Source organism: Corvus hawaiiensis, chromosome 30 (assembly GCF_020740725.1).
Source record: "Corvus hawaiiensis isolate bCorHaw1 chromosome 30, bCorHaw1.pri.cur, whole genome shotgun sequence".
In the NCBI taxonomy this organism is placed as follows: Eukaryota; Metazoa; Chordata; class Aves; order Passeriformes; family Corvidae; genus Corvus; species Corvus hawaiiensis.
In genome coordinates this window covers 18,850,390-18,866,232 of record NC_063242.1, presented here as the reverse complement: position 1 = coordinate 18,866,232, position 15,843 = coordinate 18,850,390, and the positions used below count along the sequence as shown (strand labels likewise).

Here is a 15,843-nt window from a genome sequence, read left to right as displayed (position 1 = left end):
TTGGAGGGAGGGGTTTACATGGAAAAGGATGACATTGAACAAAGTGTCTCTTTACTTCTCTCAGAATACAGGTTTAAATTGATTTTGTGTTGTAAAATCTGAAATTACCTTATTTCCTGTCTCAGGACAGAAGTCCAAGGTCTGCCTAAACCAGAATCTGAAGTAATCCGGGTTATCTGGGTAATTTGAAGTAGCACTGACAGCTGAGAGCAAGTGCTAAAACTGATTCTTGTGCCTGCTGCCCAAGGGGCTCGGGTGGGCTACTGCAAGTCACAGCATTTGGGTCATTGCTGTGAAGGACCACATCATCTAATCATCTTTCCAGGTGAGTATCAGTCATACCTGGGCGTGGTAATAAAGGCTTTCTGAGTGAACACAGACTGTTCACACACACTTGCTCCTCACTCAGCCCCCCAGGAAATTTTGGGAAAGACAGGAGCAGCTTGTTCATGCCACCTTTGCTTGGGGGCTCCTCAGAGCCATGTGCTCCGGGTAAGGCCTGTGTTTCCAAAATATGTTGCATGTACATAGGCAGGCTATTGTATTGTTGGTGGGGTGGAGGTCTGGACAGGTAACCATTGAAAACCCCTGCCACTGGATATGGAAAAGCTGATCACCACTATTTAAAGTCACATCAGGTGTGAAACATAAGGTGTGTGCCTTGGATGACATGAAAACAAAGAAAAGTGGTGCAGATTTGGGGATACTACAGTGTCTGACCTGTTTACACTTGAGTCATGAACCAGTGCTTGGTGTCCCTGTGTAAAAAAGGAGACACACACACACACATGCAATAAAGAGTTTTTGGAACAGACTCGAGCGTTTGCCTAAGCAAAGAGTAAAATGAAGCAAGAAGTGGGATGGGAGTGCATGATGTGGTTTACTTAGTCAGAGATGGTTCTTCCCCCATCTTGAATTCCCAAGGCAGAAATCCTCTGTATTCTGAGCCTGGTCAGCTGCTTGCATGGGACAGCCCTGTTTTCCACCCTGTGTAGCAGAAATGAAAGGGGGAGGATGGCTAATGTGACTGGATGCACTGGCTGAGGATACAGAAATCACCACCCATTTCTTAGAGTTTTTTGTAGGATGTCTTTTGCAGGAAGGTGCTCTTGTGTCACCTGAAAAGGAGCAAGATGAGGAACACAAGGGCCATCAAGGCATCTAAAGGATCCAGAGACTTGCAGGGTTTGACAGCAGCTCGGATGCAACAAAGTCTGTTGAGGTGCCAAGGTGTTGCCCATGGTACTGAAGAGGCAGGTGGGTGGCTCAATACTTTTGCAGCTCAAGGTCTTAATTTCCCAAATAAGGACTCCAGCAATAATTCTGTCATAGAAGCAGCTCATGCCTGCTTAGGACAAATCCGTGTGCCTAGTATGGCTTACTTCTTGGGATTGCCCTGGCTGTCCATTCCCTGTCAGTTCACAAGCACTAGGTTTGTATCTCCTTTCTTTCCAAAGCACTCAAGCTCGACGTCTGGAGCTGGCATTGCATGTGCATACATGTAACTGGCCAGGGGTAGGTGAAAGTCCCTCTAATCTATATGGATGTTGGATCTTTCTGCACATGAGATGGACGGAAAATCCAGGCAAAGAAAATTTAATAGTCGCTCGGAGAAAAAGGATTTCCCACTGCAAAAATAGACTATTTTCACAAGGAATTCAGGGTTGCCTCTCCCAGAGATAAATGTATAAACTGTGAACATTCTTTCACTTGCCTATTGCCACATCAAAGAAGCAGCAGGAATGAATTCCCAACTTAGTTCAAGTTAAATTAAAATACATTCCAGCAAGGTGTTTCTGTATGTAGTTTTTATTTTTAAGTTGCAGTGTTCCCACTGTCACAGGAAAGACACTCCACTCATAAATAGACAGTTTCCCAGCCTTGCTTCATTACTTTCTATGACACAATTGCCAGGGATTGCATTTCTGTTAGAAACACTCCTCTTATTACACTCTGTGGTTGTTTCTGAAGGAATCTGTTATTCACAGCATGTTGATCTTAGAAGGATTCTTCACATTTTCTGGTAAATACAGTACATGATTCTTGTATGATCATGCAATTAATGTTTGTAAATTGTCTGGGATACAAACCAAGCTGTCATTTTTAGGTGTTGTCACAATAACAATCCATAATGTCAAAAGCCTGTCAATCTCTCGTCATGTACAAAGGGGAACTATGCAGTGCTGTGGATGTAATGTTCTTTGCTGAGCAGAACACCATCTGCCTTGACTCTTTGTGAAGGGATGCTTGAAAAAAAAGCCTTTTAACATTAGTTTTTGCAACATGGGATGGGTCAGCAGGATTTACACCTGGGTCTGAAGCAGCAGAGTGGTGAGTTGTCCCCAGTGCCACAAGACAGCAGGCTGCATTGGCTAGCCTGGAAGCCATATGTTTATTCAGGGTACAAAGACTTAGTGAGGTCATGGTCAGTCACCATTGCTCATGCTAAAGGAAAGAAATGGGATGCTGAAGGGCCAGAAGTTGGGAGCAGAGAGCTGGTGGTTGCTGCTGATGGGCTTTCTGGGGGCAAAGTCAACCATACACAGAGATGGATAGGCAGCCTGGGAAGTGAGGAGAAGCAGGACACACTTCATACCTGGAGGTTCAGCTGAGGCTCAAGCACTCAGCACATCTGGACTTAACAATGACTCAGAAGTCGACCCTATCATGCTGGCCTAGTCTGAAATACTCAGGGTCTGGTCCTACTGCAGGGAAAGCCATAGGGAGTAGCATTACTGCTTACTCTAAATAGGTGTTCCCCTTTCATGGTACTTACTTTCTGCATTTATATATAAATGGCATTAATACTTTACTATCTTTACTTGAAATTTGTCCCCAGTTGCAATCTAGAGGGCCAGCTGATTTTTTCACATCTCCACCATAATCTCAATGCACCATCAGCCCAGAAGATCTACCAGTATGGGCACTGCATTTGCTCACAAACGCTTTGCCTTGATGCACAGACTTTATGCAGATCTGAGACTCTTCAGAAATTCAGTTTAATCCTGGATGCAGCTTGGCATGATTCAAAAGTTAGTAGAGAAGAAGTGAATTTGAAAATTTCTCCACGTTGAGATGAAAATAGAGTTGTGATCCCTGACAAGGATTCTGATAGAAATTCTAGAGTCCTCTGAAAAGAAAAAACAATCCTTTAGATACTGCTTTTGAAAGTCAACCCATACAAAAGCTTTGGGGAAAATCAGTTCAGTAGACATTTGGTGCTGAAGATACAGAAGTCCTGTTTCCCTCTCTGTCCTTCTAGAGGAGGAGGGAAGGCATATGAGAGCAATGGAGGAAGGAAGAGAGGTGAGCAGAAGTCCAGGAAAGCATCAGTAACCTTCTGAAACTCCTGGCTTACTGCAAGAAACTCACTGTTCATGGTCAGAATGAGAACATCAAAAGTGTTGGTATCTCACCTGTCTGCTTTGTTCTCCATGCTGTGGAATTTTATATGAAGCTGCAGCCATGGGTGCAGATAGTCAGTGTATGGCAAGAGGGAAAGGCAGTGAGTACTCCTGGGTACTGTCCCCTGCAGCAAGCAAATCCTTTCAGGTGTTAACTCTATGTTGAATGGAAGGCTGACCTGGATTTGTCCCACAGTCACGTTCTAAATATACAGTGCTGACAAGACTTTATTTCAAGTGTCTTATCTATGAGTAATTCATATTCTGTGTCTTGGAAAAAGCATATTATTAATAGGCAACAATAGTGTGGGAGTGAATCATAGGGCACCAGGCTAGGGCCAAGTTTGGACTATCAGCAGTTCAGTCTCTGCTCTCAGTTCCTGCTCTACCCCGACATAGTCATGTAGGCAGGGGTATCACAGAGAGAGTGATGCTGACAGCTAGCTGAGGGACACTGAAAAGTGTCAGCTGTACAAGTGGTGAGGGTAGACTTCAGCAGGAGCCAGAGCCAGTAATACCCCTTGCTTTTTGTCCTTGTTGCTGCCTGTAGCCTGGGTCCACTCCACATCACTGCATTTTGCTGGGCTTGGTAGTGGTTGAGGTCAGCCCATGGGCTGGAGGACGAATCTGTAAAGCCTGGTGGAGCTAAGTTGTTTGAAAAAGGGGGAAATCCAGCCCTAATACACCAAGCAGGCTTGAGCTTTCTCTTCTGCAGACTTTGAAAGTTGGTGGTTTCTCAGCACAATCTTGAGGACTCAGAATGCTAAAGGTGGTAGAGTCTGATGTTGAAAATGAGCTTAGAAGCACACCAAGTTAAGATGGACACACTCTGGCAGTTCATTTCACCAGAGACCAAAATTACAGCTGGTACAAATTCATAAAACTTTATATCCTCCGGGATATAAAGAAAAGGGGGAGTTTAAAAATAATTCAGGGATATATAGTTCTCCTAATCCATTTTTAATCATTAAACTTTGAAGTTTTAGCAAGTGGAAGACTCTTTGCCTCACAAACTACCAGATCTGTGACATCAGCAGGACCAAAGATACTGAATGAACTGGTCTATCAAAACGCATTTATGGAGTTATGAATAACATGCTATATATTACTTGGCAGATTGGGAAGTAGAGTACAAAACCATGGGGGAGTGTCAGCTATTGAGGAAAATCAACCAATGAGCAGGAGCCAGTAGAGACCTCAGTTTGTGAAATAAGATAAATTCAGTCTCGAGAGCAGAAGCTGGAGACAACTGAGAATCCAAGCAAGAGTTTAGGACTCAGTGAGGAATTCCTCCATTAGGAGCTGTACATAAGAAATTTTAGGTCCAGAAAACTTTGGAAGACCACCAAGAAAGCAGCGGGGAGTCATAAAATTTTAGATTCAAGTTGCAATCCCAAATCATGATGTAGTTTTAAGCTTGAAGGGGAAGCAGCTGAACTAAGGAGAAATTTCAAATTTCCTGTTAACTGAATGGTTAACCAAATACTAAGCTCCAGGAGTACTGGGAATTTTTCGAAATCTTTGGTTTCTTTGATTTGGGGCTTGTTTGGGTTTTTAGGGTCCTGGAAGCATAGCTTTGGTTTATTCTAAGGCTCCAAAACACTAAATTAAAAGGTAATTCTATTCTTCAAGTAAGCATCATGACTACAGAGTGAAACAGAACTAGGAGCATGTGAATTACGTTGTTTTTTGTCATTTACAGCTGGCAGTCCTGATATTGAGACAGGAGCTGCAGGTGAATGAAAATTATCAAAGCTTTTCAAATGCATGCTAAAAAAAGACTGGGTGCATTTGAGTCATCAGGGAGCTAAACCTTCAGGTTAGAAAAAAGAAGAGCTTGAGCCATCTGGGAATTTCAGTTTTGGGGTCAGAACTCCATGAACCATGGTGTGTTGTTGGGAATTTCTAGCTCAGCAAACTGTCTGGAGCCTGGAGGGAGTATCGAGGAGGCAGCAGAGAGGGCGTGAGGAGAGCATGAGTCATTTGGGACTGCAGACAGGAGAGGGCAGCTGCCAAGTGAGTGGGTGCCCCTGGGGAGGTTTGCACTCTGCAGGTCTCCCACAGCTGAAGTCAGCGGTGCTTGGTACAAGCAAGAGCACTTTCCCCTGCCTGAATGCTGGTATTTCCCAGACACACAACGGGAGCTGCACAGGAAAGCTCCCCACCTTGCCCCTTCTTAGGGCTTCATCCTGCAAACTTTTATACTGAAGTCACTGTTTACTGAGGCCGCAGGGATTATTAAAGCTACTCCATTGTCCCTAGGAGGTGAGGTCTCCCTCAAAGCACAGTCATTCCCAGTGCAATGTGCTGGCTTCATAGCTGTTTAAATCAGAGGTAAACATTCCCTCTCTCTCCTGTGCTTAAAGATGCTTGTGATCATCTGGAACAACTGCATCTAATAAAGGTGGCATAAGAAGCCTCAGCTTTGAATATTTTACCTTTGTTTTCTGTTTTATACTTGATTATCTTTGCCTGGCCATCAGCATGATAACATATACCAGTTTATTCAGTAAACATCTTTTCATTTTCCCAATGAGCACTCATTATTTAAGACTACCAAGAAAATCTTTGCCTCCAATGGCAGAAGGAGAATGTCTCCTTGTTTAATTACCATGTATAGTTAGCTGCATGGTGATTGGAATAAAACAATTCACTTTGTGTTCCCAGAAGAGTTTTTCCTAAGTGCTTTGGGAGGCGAGGGGGAGGTTGGCAGATGAGTGTAATCTCAAGAAGCACACTGTAGTGGAATCCAGCACTAGGAGCCAGATGGCAAGGTTGCACTGAATAGCACATTTTTTTTAATAGCTGTGAAAATTCGCTGTCTGCACATGGCTTTGCTAAATGACAGCAGTGAGCATTTCTAATTTATCTGGTGCTACAATTAGGTTATTCCTTCAGAGGGTTACCCTTCTTTTTCACATAAGATCAGGGCGCAGTTTCAGTACCAAAGGCAATGTTTAAGTATCTGTAAGAGTTCAGAAGGCAAAGAGGGCAAAGCTGTGGGAGGAGAAACATTAAAAAAAAAGAGAAAAATTAGTTCAGGAGAGGACTAAGATCAAGCAGCACCCTGGCCTTGTTTTGTGAGGTGGCTCCATTGTGTAGCTCTCATGCAACATCCATTGAGTGTGTTGGGATCTCATGCAGTGTCCTTTGAATGCACTGGGATCTCCACACACATTCCCAGCGATGGAAATGAGAACCGGAGGCAGTCAGTAATTTCCCATCATGCTCTAAAATATAGGCACAGTCATAAATGCTGTGTAAAGAGTGTTACCCTAGCAGTACATACACATGGGCTTTATGTTAACATGGTTCTGAAAGCTACATTAGAGTATTAGATTACACTTGAAATTTAAAATGTATTTTCCATCCATGAAATGATGACTGGACCCCAGATTTTGAGTTTTCTGACTCCATTCAGACATACAAACTCCCCAAATCCCCATGAATTAACATGGTCTGTGCATGTCCAGTTCATCCACAAACACCCCTTTGAGTGTGTAGAATCACAGCAGCAATAAATGGAAGACAAGACAAACCCTGCCGCTGCCTTTAGGTAATCACCTAACTGGTAATGCTCTTCTGGGCAGGGGTGATGGCAGAATTTGCAAAGACCATGGACAAAACACACAATTTGAGAAGCATGGGCAGTCCTGTGGGCTGTCACAATGTGCTACGAAGCAGTGAAGAAGGACTAGGCTGAGACCTCCTTAGAATCAACAGATCCATTAAATCTCCCCTGGAAACCTGGCTTGTTGTGATAGTTCTGTACTGCTCTGAATGCTTCTGGTGCATGTGGTGAGTTCCTCTGCCTGAAGTCAGACAGCCCATGCAGCTTCTGTGCTTTTGACAACAAAAGTCTGGGTCACTTCTTTCAGTGGAGCTAAACCCAGGGTTCTATCTTGCTCTTATAGCCTGTCTGCATCAGGGAAATGAAGAAATGAATCCACCTATGACAGCTGATGTGCTCGGAGACCTGGTAACAGAGGTGTGACTCTAAATCACATCTCTTAACCCTGTGCCAAGTACATTTGTCAGCATGAACCACTAAGACTGGAAGAAGTCAGAAACTTCTGGAATAAAGTTTTGGAGTTATACCAACTAAAACGAAGTCCATGTGTTGCCCATTGTCTAACTCTGCAGCTTTTTATTCTGTCATTGAATACTGACTTGCCCTGCTGTTACAGAAAATGACACTAAGAGCAAATGCCATTCTTCCAAGCTGTCTGCATATTTAAAACTGTGTAAATGTAAAGGCCATTAAAACCCTGCAAGCAAAGCTTTGCCTTGTTGGTATAGTTTGCACTGTACCTAGCCCAGTGGGCCCCACGACAAACCTGGTGATATGCACCAGGGTGACATGCACCCAAAACTAGGAAAGAGCATCTTCAGACATAACACTGCTGCTAAGATGACACTACAGTGTCATATATAGGGACATAGATAGGGTCATAGATAGGGACACCGAATCTATTTGGACAGTAGAATTCATCCTTTGTAAAAGGCTGCCTTCAAATTAGGACTTGTTGTGTCTTATCTGAGTGCCAGACACTGCTTTGGCTTTCAGTGGGGGGGTCAGTCCTACACAGTCATTGCTAGCACATGCTGAAATGTTTTTGTATTGTTTTTGCAGAGTAATGCCTGGGGATAATGGGGGGTAAAAAATTTATTTCTTCCTACATTTCAAGGTACACAAAACACTTCTGTTTCTCTTTTCACTTTTTTGTAATTTTCTGTATATTGCTCGTATTCTTCTTCTCATCTTCACATATTTTCCAGGGGAATGTGGATGAAAGAGTTAAATAAAAGACAGAATTTACTTTCCCCGATGCTTCCAGCAGTCTTTTCCTTATCTGAGTCAACATTTTCTTTTCCAGGATGCTATTTAGGTCTTCTTAGATGGGAATAGTTTTCCTTAAAAATAAAACCTCTTTAACAACAACAGAAGAGACAATTGGATCAGCTCGGTGCAGCTACACATGGTGATAGCCAGACTGATGATGATGTAGAATCATCTTTTTACTCTTGTGTTTGAAGACTGCATTTTCAAATGATACTTCATTGACAATCAATAAACGAGTTTTTTACTGCTGTCAGCACTACTGAGTCAATGCAGTGCTGAGAGCAAGTGGAGAGCTGTACTGACTCAGCCACACTTCAGGCAACACTCAATTCATTCTCCGGCCCAGAATCATACTATTACACTGGGAGATGAAAAAAGGAACCCCACTAAACTGCTTTCACATATCATCATCACATTTTCAGGTTCCTTGTCAACCATTCCAAATTCAGATGTAGAAATAATCACAAGTTGAGCTCAATAACTTCTCATCTGACAGAAAACCTTCCAGAAAGATGTCCAGCCTTGATCTGATGACATCAATGGAGTACTCACCATTTCTTAGAGTAAAACATTCCCAGTGACCAGTCACCCATGCTCTTGATAACTCCTGATAATTTGTTTCACTAATTCAGGATGATTTTAAAGCACTTTTTTTTTCTGATTCCCTAGCCTAGCACAAAACCAAGCAAAATTGTATGAAATGTTCAGGTCTATCTGAAAGTGCATTTCTGAGGCCGGACTTGAAAGAATCTTCTTTTGCACATCTGAAATTTCACATTGGAGGCAGAATTTATAATTTATAAAATTTCAGTTTCCTAACTAGTAGATTACACCTACAGCTCAGGTCTAACTGCTTCTATTCCTGTTCAGAGGCACAAAAAATTGCATCGAGATAAGTACCCTTGGAAATGTTTAAAAGATCCTCATGTGTATGGCCAGAAATGCCCCACTTGCAGACAGTGATAATCTAGCTGTCATGGACTAATGAACTGTAACCTGGAGTTCTGGTTGATCCTGTCACCCTTGGCCAAAATAATCCAAGGAGGGAAGTGACGCATGTTGAAATCTTGTTTTGAGAACTGGACATTCGGATTTCTTCCAGGACTGCTCTCAAGGTTGTATTGTACTCGCAGTGAAATTGTTTGTGAGAATTTAGAAAAACTTAATGATGGAGGACTATTGCCTGGATTCTGCTGTGATAAAAAAACTCTCATTCTAGCTGCAGAGGCATTTCATACCCCTTGCAAATAATTCCACTTGGACCTGGACTGGCTACAGTGTGAAATACCCTGTTGTTTTACAGCTTACAGCCCTTCTACAGGACTACTTTTTTGCTTAAAATTAAGTTTAAACTTTTGTATCATTTCCATTGTCTGCGTAATCGAATGTGGCAGATTTTAGTGTTTGTTTGCCTGAAAATGTTGGTTTTTTAAAATTGCATTTTTTATTTATTTTAGTATTTCTTCCCCTGGGAAACAGCATTTGGAACGATCCAGGAAAAAATATTTTAACAAGCATTAAGTTGCCATCATTGAGACCACAGAGGGAAGCTGATGCAGGAGGGAGGAAAAGTGGCTGTCATGCGCCATCCTCAAGTGCCATTTATAAAAACATGTGTTCCATCTTCCTCAGAAGAGTGATTCTCATGCTTCTCGAAATGAACACCCAGGAAATGATAAGTTCAAATCGAACAAATTGTCGTTAAAATCACCATAAGTCATTGAAAACTAGTGAAAGCTAAGTTTAAGTCTAAATTCCCACCCGACTGTTCTGGCATACCCCATGGAGAAGCAGCGGTGTGTCGCGCTTGCATCAGACCTCACTTTTTGCCAGCTTGCCTTAACGTGCCAGGTTGTTCACACCTGGAGAGCCATGCTGTGAAGCAGCAAGAGGAGATTTCAGTTTAGTAGGAAACAGCCCCAGAGCCAGTTTTGGGGCATTTTGCTGCCTCCGGTGGCCGTGGGTTCGTTCTGCTGCCCAGAGCTTACCATGACAGGGAAGTTCCATAGGAGATGTCACCTCTGAGTGTAGCTGGCATATGACATTTACCTGGTTTCCACGAAGGAGTGAAAAATGTTAAAACAGTTAAAATGTTAAAACAGCCTCACATGTGAGCAAAATTTTACAGGGAAAAAATTGATGAGCTTGGGAAGAAGGGTGACCACCAAGCCATGCTTTATGCATGGGTGTTTGCAGTCAGCAGTCCAGAGAACAACTTGGAGAGGAATCTGGGTAGCAGCAGCTTCAGTCAGTAACTTACCATTTCTGTCCAGGCAGCTAAATCAAAAGTCACACCTCCTCAAGCAGGGCTGTCGCTCCGACTGGAGTAGCACCGGGTGCAAGGCTGCCCGGGACTGTTGTGGACATGCAAATCACTGCACACACAGAGGGTATCAGCCAGCAGCTGTTTTCTGGGTGCTTGAGCACTGCCTGCCCTGAAAAGTAACAATTATCTCCATTTAATGGGGAAATCTAGGGTGTCTAAATATGGTCGCACAAGTGATTAGGTCTTGCCAGACATTGCAAAGTAGAAGACCCAGACTGGGGCCCAAAGGACTGACTTCAGACAATGCTGTCAGCAATCCCAAATGATGATTGCCCTAACAAATGTTGCTAATGAAAATAAAATCAACCCATTTGCCACCTTCAAAGTGCACAGGAGTTTTGTCATCACCAACAACGGTATCACCACCTTATATTTCCATTCTGAGCCTAATGAGTCTGACACCACACCAGAGTCACATAGGGGCAAGAAAAAATGTAAATGGTATGAAGAAAATTGTGTTTAGCAATTGCACCAAAGCAGTGAATTCATCAATTCTCCAAAAAGTCAAACTGGTATTAATGCCTGAGCATGTTTCTTGGCATCTTTTGAAAACAGGAGGAAGTAAGCTTATCTGTTTTGGGGGGAAAACAGCCCTATGTGCAGTATATGATCTTTCCAGAGAGCTCCCGAGCATGGACAATGTGGGGGTCATTTCAAGGCATCCGTTTGCAACAGAGAGCTTTCCCACTTCCAGCTGAGCACTCGGACTGGCTGTGCATCTGCAGGATGAAACACAGAGAAAGTCTCACATCCAGATCTGCAAAGCACACGCTGATGTTATGGATGTGGTTTGCTCCTGCTTGCTTTATCTCAGCAGCTGCTCTGAGATGTTGGTAGGCAGACGTGGAAAAGTGCAGTTTTTCACTCCCTATCATTTGTGAGGTCTTACCTTACACATGAGATAGGCTGCACTGTATTTCTAAGGTTTGCTTTTGATACCTGCTCAGTAAACACAAAGCAGTGATGCTATTTCAGCAATATAAAAGGCCATTATCATGGTGCTGATTGCATATGATGATGTTATATATTGCATTTCATTGTCTTGCTACGTGATTTCTGAAATTCTACACATAGTTTATCCAAACCAAAGGTTTTCAAAGAATATAAAGGGGAAATGGTACGACAGCCTCTCTGCATCTACATTGATTTCAAGAAATGTGTCACTGGAAGGCAGCTCTCTAAATGAGAGTTTGTAGCTTTTCACATATCCATTGAAAAGTTTAACATATTTCATATTTGACATATGTTCATATAGTTCTGAAAAAAAATCATATTTAAAATGTTCCATTTTAGTTTTTGATTGTCCCATAGTTTTTGTGTTCCATAAGCTATGTGCTGATAGCTAGCCTTGGGAAAATCCTTCTTAGTTCTTTACAATTTGCTTTGTGGCCAGCACAGTAAGTCTGCCCACAAGACTTTCCACTCCCTGGAAAGTTCACACGAGTGACCCTTTCAAGGGAAACAGCCAGTGGTTCCAAATCCAGGGAACAGAAGTGACAGATGCTCTGCCTGATGAGCCCGCTTCCATCACAATTTATTATATTGGAATTCACAGTAATGTACAAAATCAAGAGGAGAAAAAAGCGCTTATTTCTGTGAACTTCTTTTTCAAACCTCTGGAGATGAAAACTCAAGAAATCTGTGGTTGTTCACTTTAAAAACACTGCTGGAGGAGAAGGAGGAGGAGAATGAGAAGGAGGATTATGTTTAGGCAAACAATTCACCGCAAATAATTTTTTTAGAGGGCCTGGCTAATTCAGTTTGTGAGTTATGAGATTTTTAAAAGCCTTTATTCAAAACCATTTTCTGTATGCTTTTAAGAAACTTTGGTCTATACAAACATTAACAAATGTGATTCTACTGCAGATCCAAGATTTGATCTCATTAGTTCTGCCTAAAGATTTGCAGCTGATTTCACTGAGCCCCAGTTAGGAAAAACTAAATATTGTCTTCTTTTCCTGTGATTGTCAGCATAAGTGAATTTAAAATTGCATTTCCATCAATACTATGTTAAAAAATTTACTGGTTTAGACTTCTACTAATTACCTATTTGTTAAGCTATTAACATTGAATAAATCCAGAAGCCACAAAAAAAAAAAAAGGTGAACATTTCTTATTTACTCAAGATAATTTTTAGATATTCAGGCATCTCTGGTGATAAAAATGAGGATACATTTTTCTGCATGATGTCATTCATGGATGCCCTGCACTGAAAAACTGACATCTTATCACTGCTGTAAAAGCATTTAGCCCGTGGGATCACTCAGTGGGCTGAACAGTCTGACACCAGCAGTGGGATGTGCAAGATCCAGGTTAGTAAAGTCACAGCCCATGCCCCACGGTGGAAGGAAACCATCTGGTCTTATAAAACAGAAGTTTTAAAATCATGTAGCCTAGAAATTTCAGCATTATCTACACAATTAATGTATTAGGGATGATGGAATGACCACACTTATCCTTTAGGAAAATCTTCAAAGGAATCACAAGTTTGGCCACATGAAAACGATCTTCCAAACTTGGAAATGGGCATTTCCTCCTGGGTGGTTAGAGAACTACATTTTGAGATTTCCATTTGTACTTATTTGGATAAAAGGAATTACATGAATTCAACAAGGCTTTTGAATTCATGACTTCGTTCTGCCTAATTGATGAATTTTTTTCATCATTTATTTTTCTATGTAGATTGAAAGACTCCAGCTTTTCATGTCTCGCTGAGAAATGTGGATTCCTAACTCCTTCACTATTTGGTCATGATATGGGCTCCAGGCCTATCGGTCCTGTGACTGCAATCACATGGCATACAAACGTATTCAAAGAATGAGGGCTAGATGGTCAGACGCTGGAAAAGTGATAACTCCATTTCGCCTCTGACTTTTGACACTTATTAAGCAAAATGCTGTCCTTACTTAGCCAGCTGACTCTCTAAAATGGAGATCTTGAAGACCATGAAACAACTCCAGATACATAGGTAGAGTTGAAAGCAAAACATCTTTGCAGTAGCAGCCTGCTATCTTGCAGCCATGGATTTTCAACTTCCCACAACGACGTGTGTGTGGAGACCTGTGAAAAACCTCTCATGAGTTGCTCTCGATGCAAATTACTTCGGTTTGTCTGGGAAAAGACAGCATCTGAACAAAGCTCCCTCATTGAGCCCTCAGTGATTAATCACTGTAAGTGTGTGGGAGGAAGGAGCTGAATGCTCTGACACAACCCTACCCAGCTACTGAGCTGATGAACTGGGGGAACTGGGCAGGGAACAAGGGAACAAGGGGGTTTCTGCCCACATCCTTATCCCAGAGATTCATGAAGAGGAGGTTTGAGGTATGAAAAGAAAATGCCAGAGGACAAATAGGAAAGATTACCCAATGCAGTCTGACTAATGGGCTTGCGCTGCAGCACTCGCGATCCATGCTCTTGGAAGGGGATCAGCCTTGTGGAGGGGAAGAGGCTGACATTTGGAGTTTGCCAGCTTTGTGTTAGCAACTGAGCTGGCACCACTCTGCACAGCAGCCTGGCAGCAGGGCTGCCCGCTCACACGGAGCGTCAGGTGGGAACAGCAGAGTCTGGATCAGCATCCGTACTCTTGGCCTCTGTGAACGGCCTTAACTGCACGGTTGTTCATATGGCTCGGTACACACACACCACTAGAAAGAGACAAAAGCAAACCTTACCAAAAGCAAAAAGAGAAAGCCTGGGATGTCTGGGATCTGGGTGGATCTTTGGACGAAAACTGCCTTTGGGATGTACAAACTAGCAAAACTGGCTGAAGTCTCACCACAAAGGCTTGTGAGGACGCCCGCATGCTGTGAGGAGATTGCTGCCTTCTCCTGGTGAGCCAGGCAAAGCACAGCCGGAGAAACGAGCATAGCACATCTCAGTCTTGTTTTGAAAGGCCTGACTCTCTCAGACTTCCATGCCCTTAACATTGTCCATGTTCATGTTTTGTGTAAAAAAAGAACTACTTACAAACCTGTAATAGTAAAATCAGTTGCAAGTACATCATGGATTCTATCGTTGCTACACAGAGAATATCCCACCAAGTTTGCTCCCCCCCACCCCAAAATTACTAAGGAGAGCGAAGCAAGTAATATGCACCAAGGAATCAAGGCAAGGAAAATGAAGAGGGCTTTGGAAGAAGAAGGGTGTGGACATGGTTACTAAAGTGCTGTTTCTCTGCCAGGGCAAACAGACAGAAGGGGGAAGTGGATGAGGGAAGTTTCTCTGCTGGAGCTCCCTGCTTGCTACAACTGCTCCCGGAGATAAGGAGTGGATCAAGGGAGATAGCACGCCTGGCTCGGCTCTGCTGGGCTCTGCAGGGCTCTGCTCTGCTGTACGGAGCCCGGCCAAGCTGAGCACATGCACAGCTTCCTGAGTGGAGTAACCCCACTGGCAGCTGGACACCCCAAGGAATTTAAGAAAAAAAAGGCTATTTTTCCCAGAGGTACTCTGGAGATGAGCTTTTTCACAAAACAGCCTTCCCTCACTAAGACCATCAGGGCTCCTCTGGAGTGCCCTGCTGAAGGCCAGGGGCTGGCTGGGCTGACAGGAGTTTGGGATGGTGCCCCCAGAGCCTCACACCTCTGGCTCATCCCAGTGTGCCCGTGGTGAGGCCGTTGGACCTGCCCTCACTGCAGCCCCAAGGCTGCCCAGCGCCCTCTGGGAGACCCGCACCCTCTCCCGTCTCCAGTGCTATTCTTCTGCCAAAACTGTTTTTTGCTTTGTGAAAGATCAAAGGAGAATAAACATCTCCATCTTCCCTCCGAACATATCCAGCCTAATATGCGTGGTATTTTTATTGTGGAACGGAGCGACTTGTAAGAAGAAATGAAAATCTCCAGCGTGTCAGCTCATAGGAGCTAATGATGTTTACACAGACATACCACACTGATGGAATAGTCCCAACATCCCCTTCTGTGGGGGGTGGAGGGGGGGGGAGGGGGGTAGGGAAAAAAAAAAGGAACGGGGGGGGGGGGGGGGGGGGGAGAAGAAGGGGAAAAAAAAGGGAAAAAGAGAAAGGGAGAGACAGCGGCGAGAGGAGTGACCCAGGCTCCCCTCCCCCGGCTCTTTCCTGCGCAGCAACCTGTACTTGACCCTCCCGAGCCTGGCTCTGCTCAGCCTCCATCCCGCCCCGCCGGAGCCGCAGCGCTGATACCAGGCAGCTGATGCGCCGCCTCATCCAAAACACACACTTGGGGGAGGCGCACGCCCACGCCAAACTTCGGGGGGGCTCCGGGGCCGCGGAGGGACGCGGGGGGCCGGCACCCACCTTC

At 43.7% G+C, this 15,843-nt stretch overlaps 1 protein-coding gene across 2 annotated transcripts in view; it reads right to left on the bottom strand.

Annotated features, from left to right (window-relative positions):
* Window positions 1-1,731: 1,731 nt before the first annotated feature.
* GATA6 (GATA binding protein 6) overlaps window positions 1,732-15,843 on the bottom strand; it is a 71,773-nt gene continuing 57,661 nt past the window's right edge. Inside the window, exons 8-9 of one of the 2 annotated variants that reach the window (XR_007200418.1) lie at window positions 10,508-10,682; window positions 1,780-3,130 (exon numbers count right to left, since the gene is read on the bottom strand). The gene's annotated coding sequence lies outside the window, so the exon portion shown is untranslated. Of the gene's footprint in view, window positions 10,683-15,843 lie in introns of both variants that reach the window. The other variant, XM_048289443.1, reaches the window with a different exon arrangement.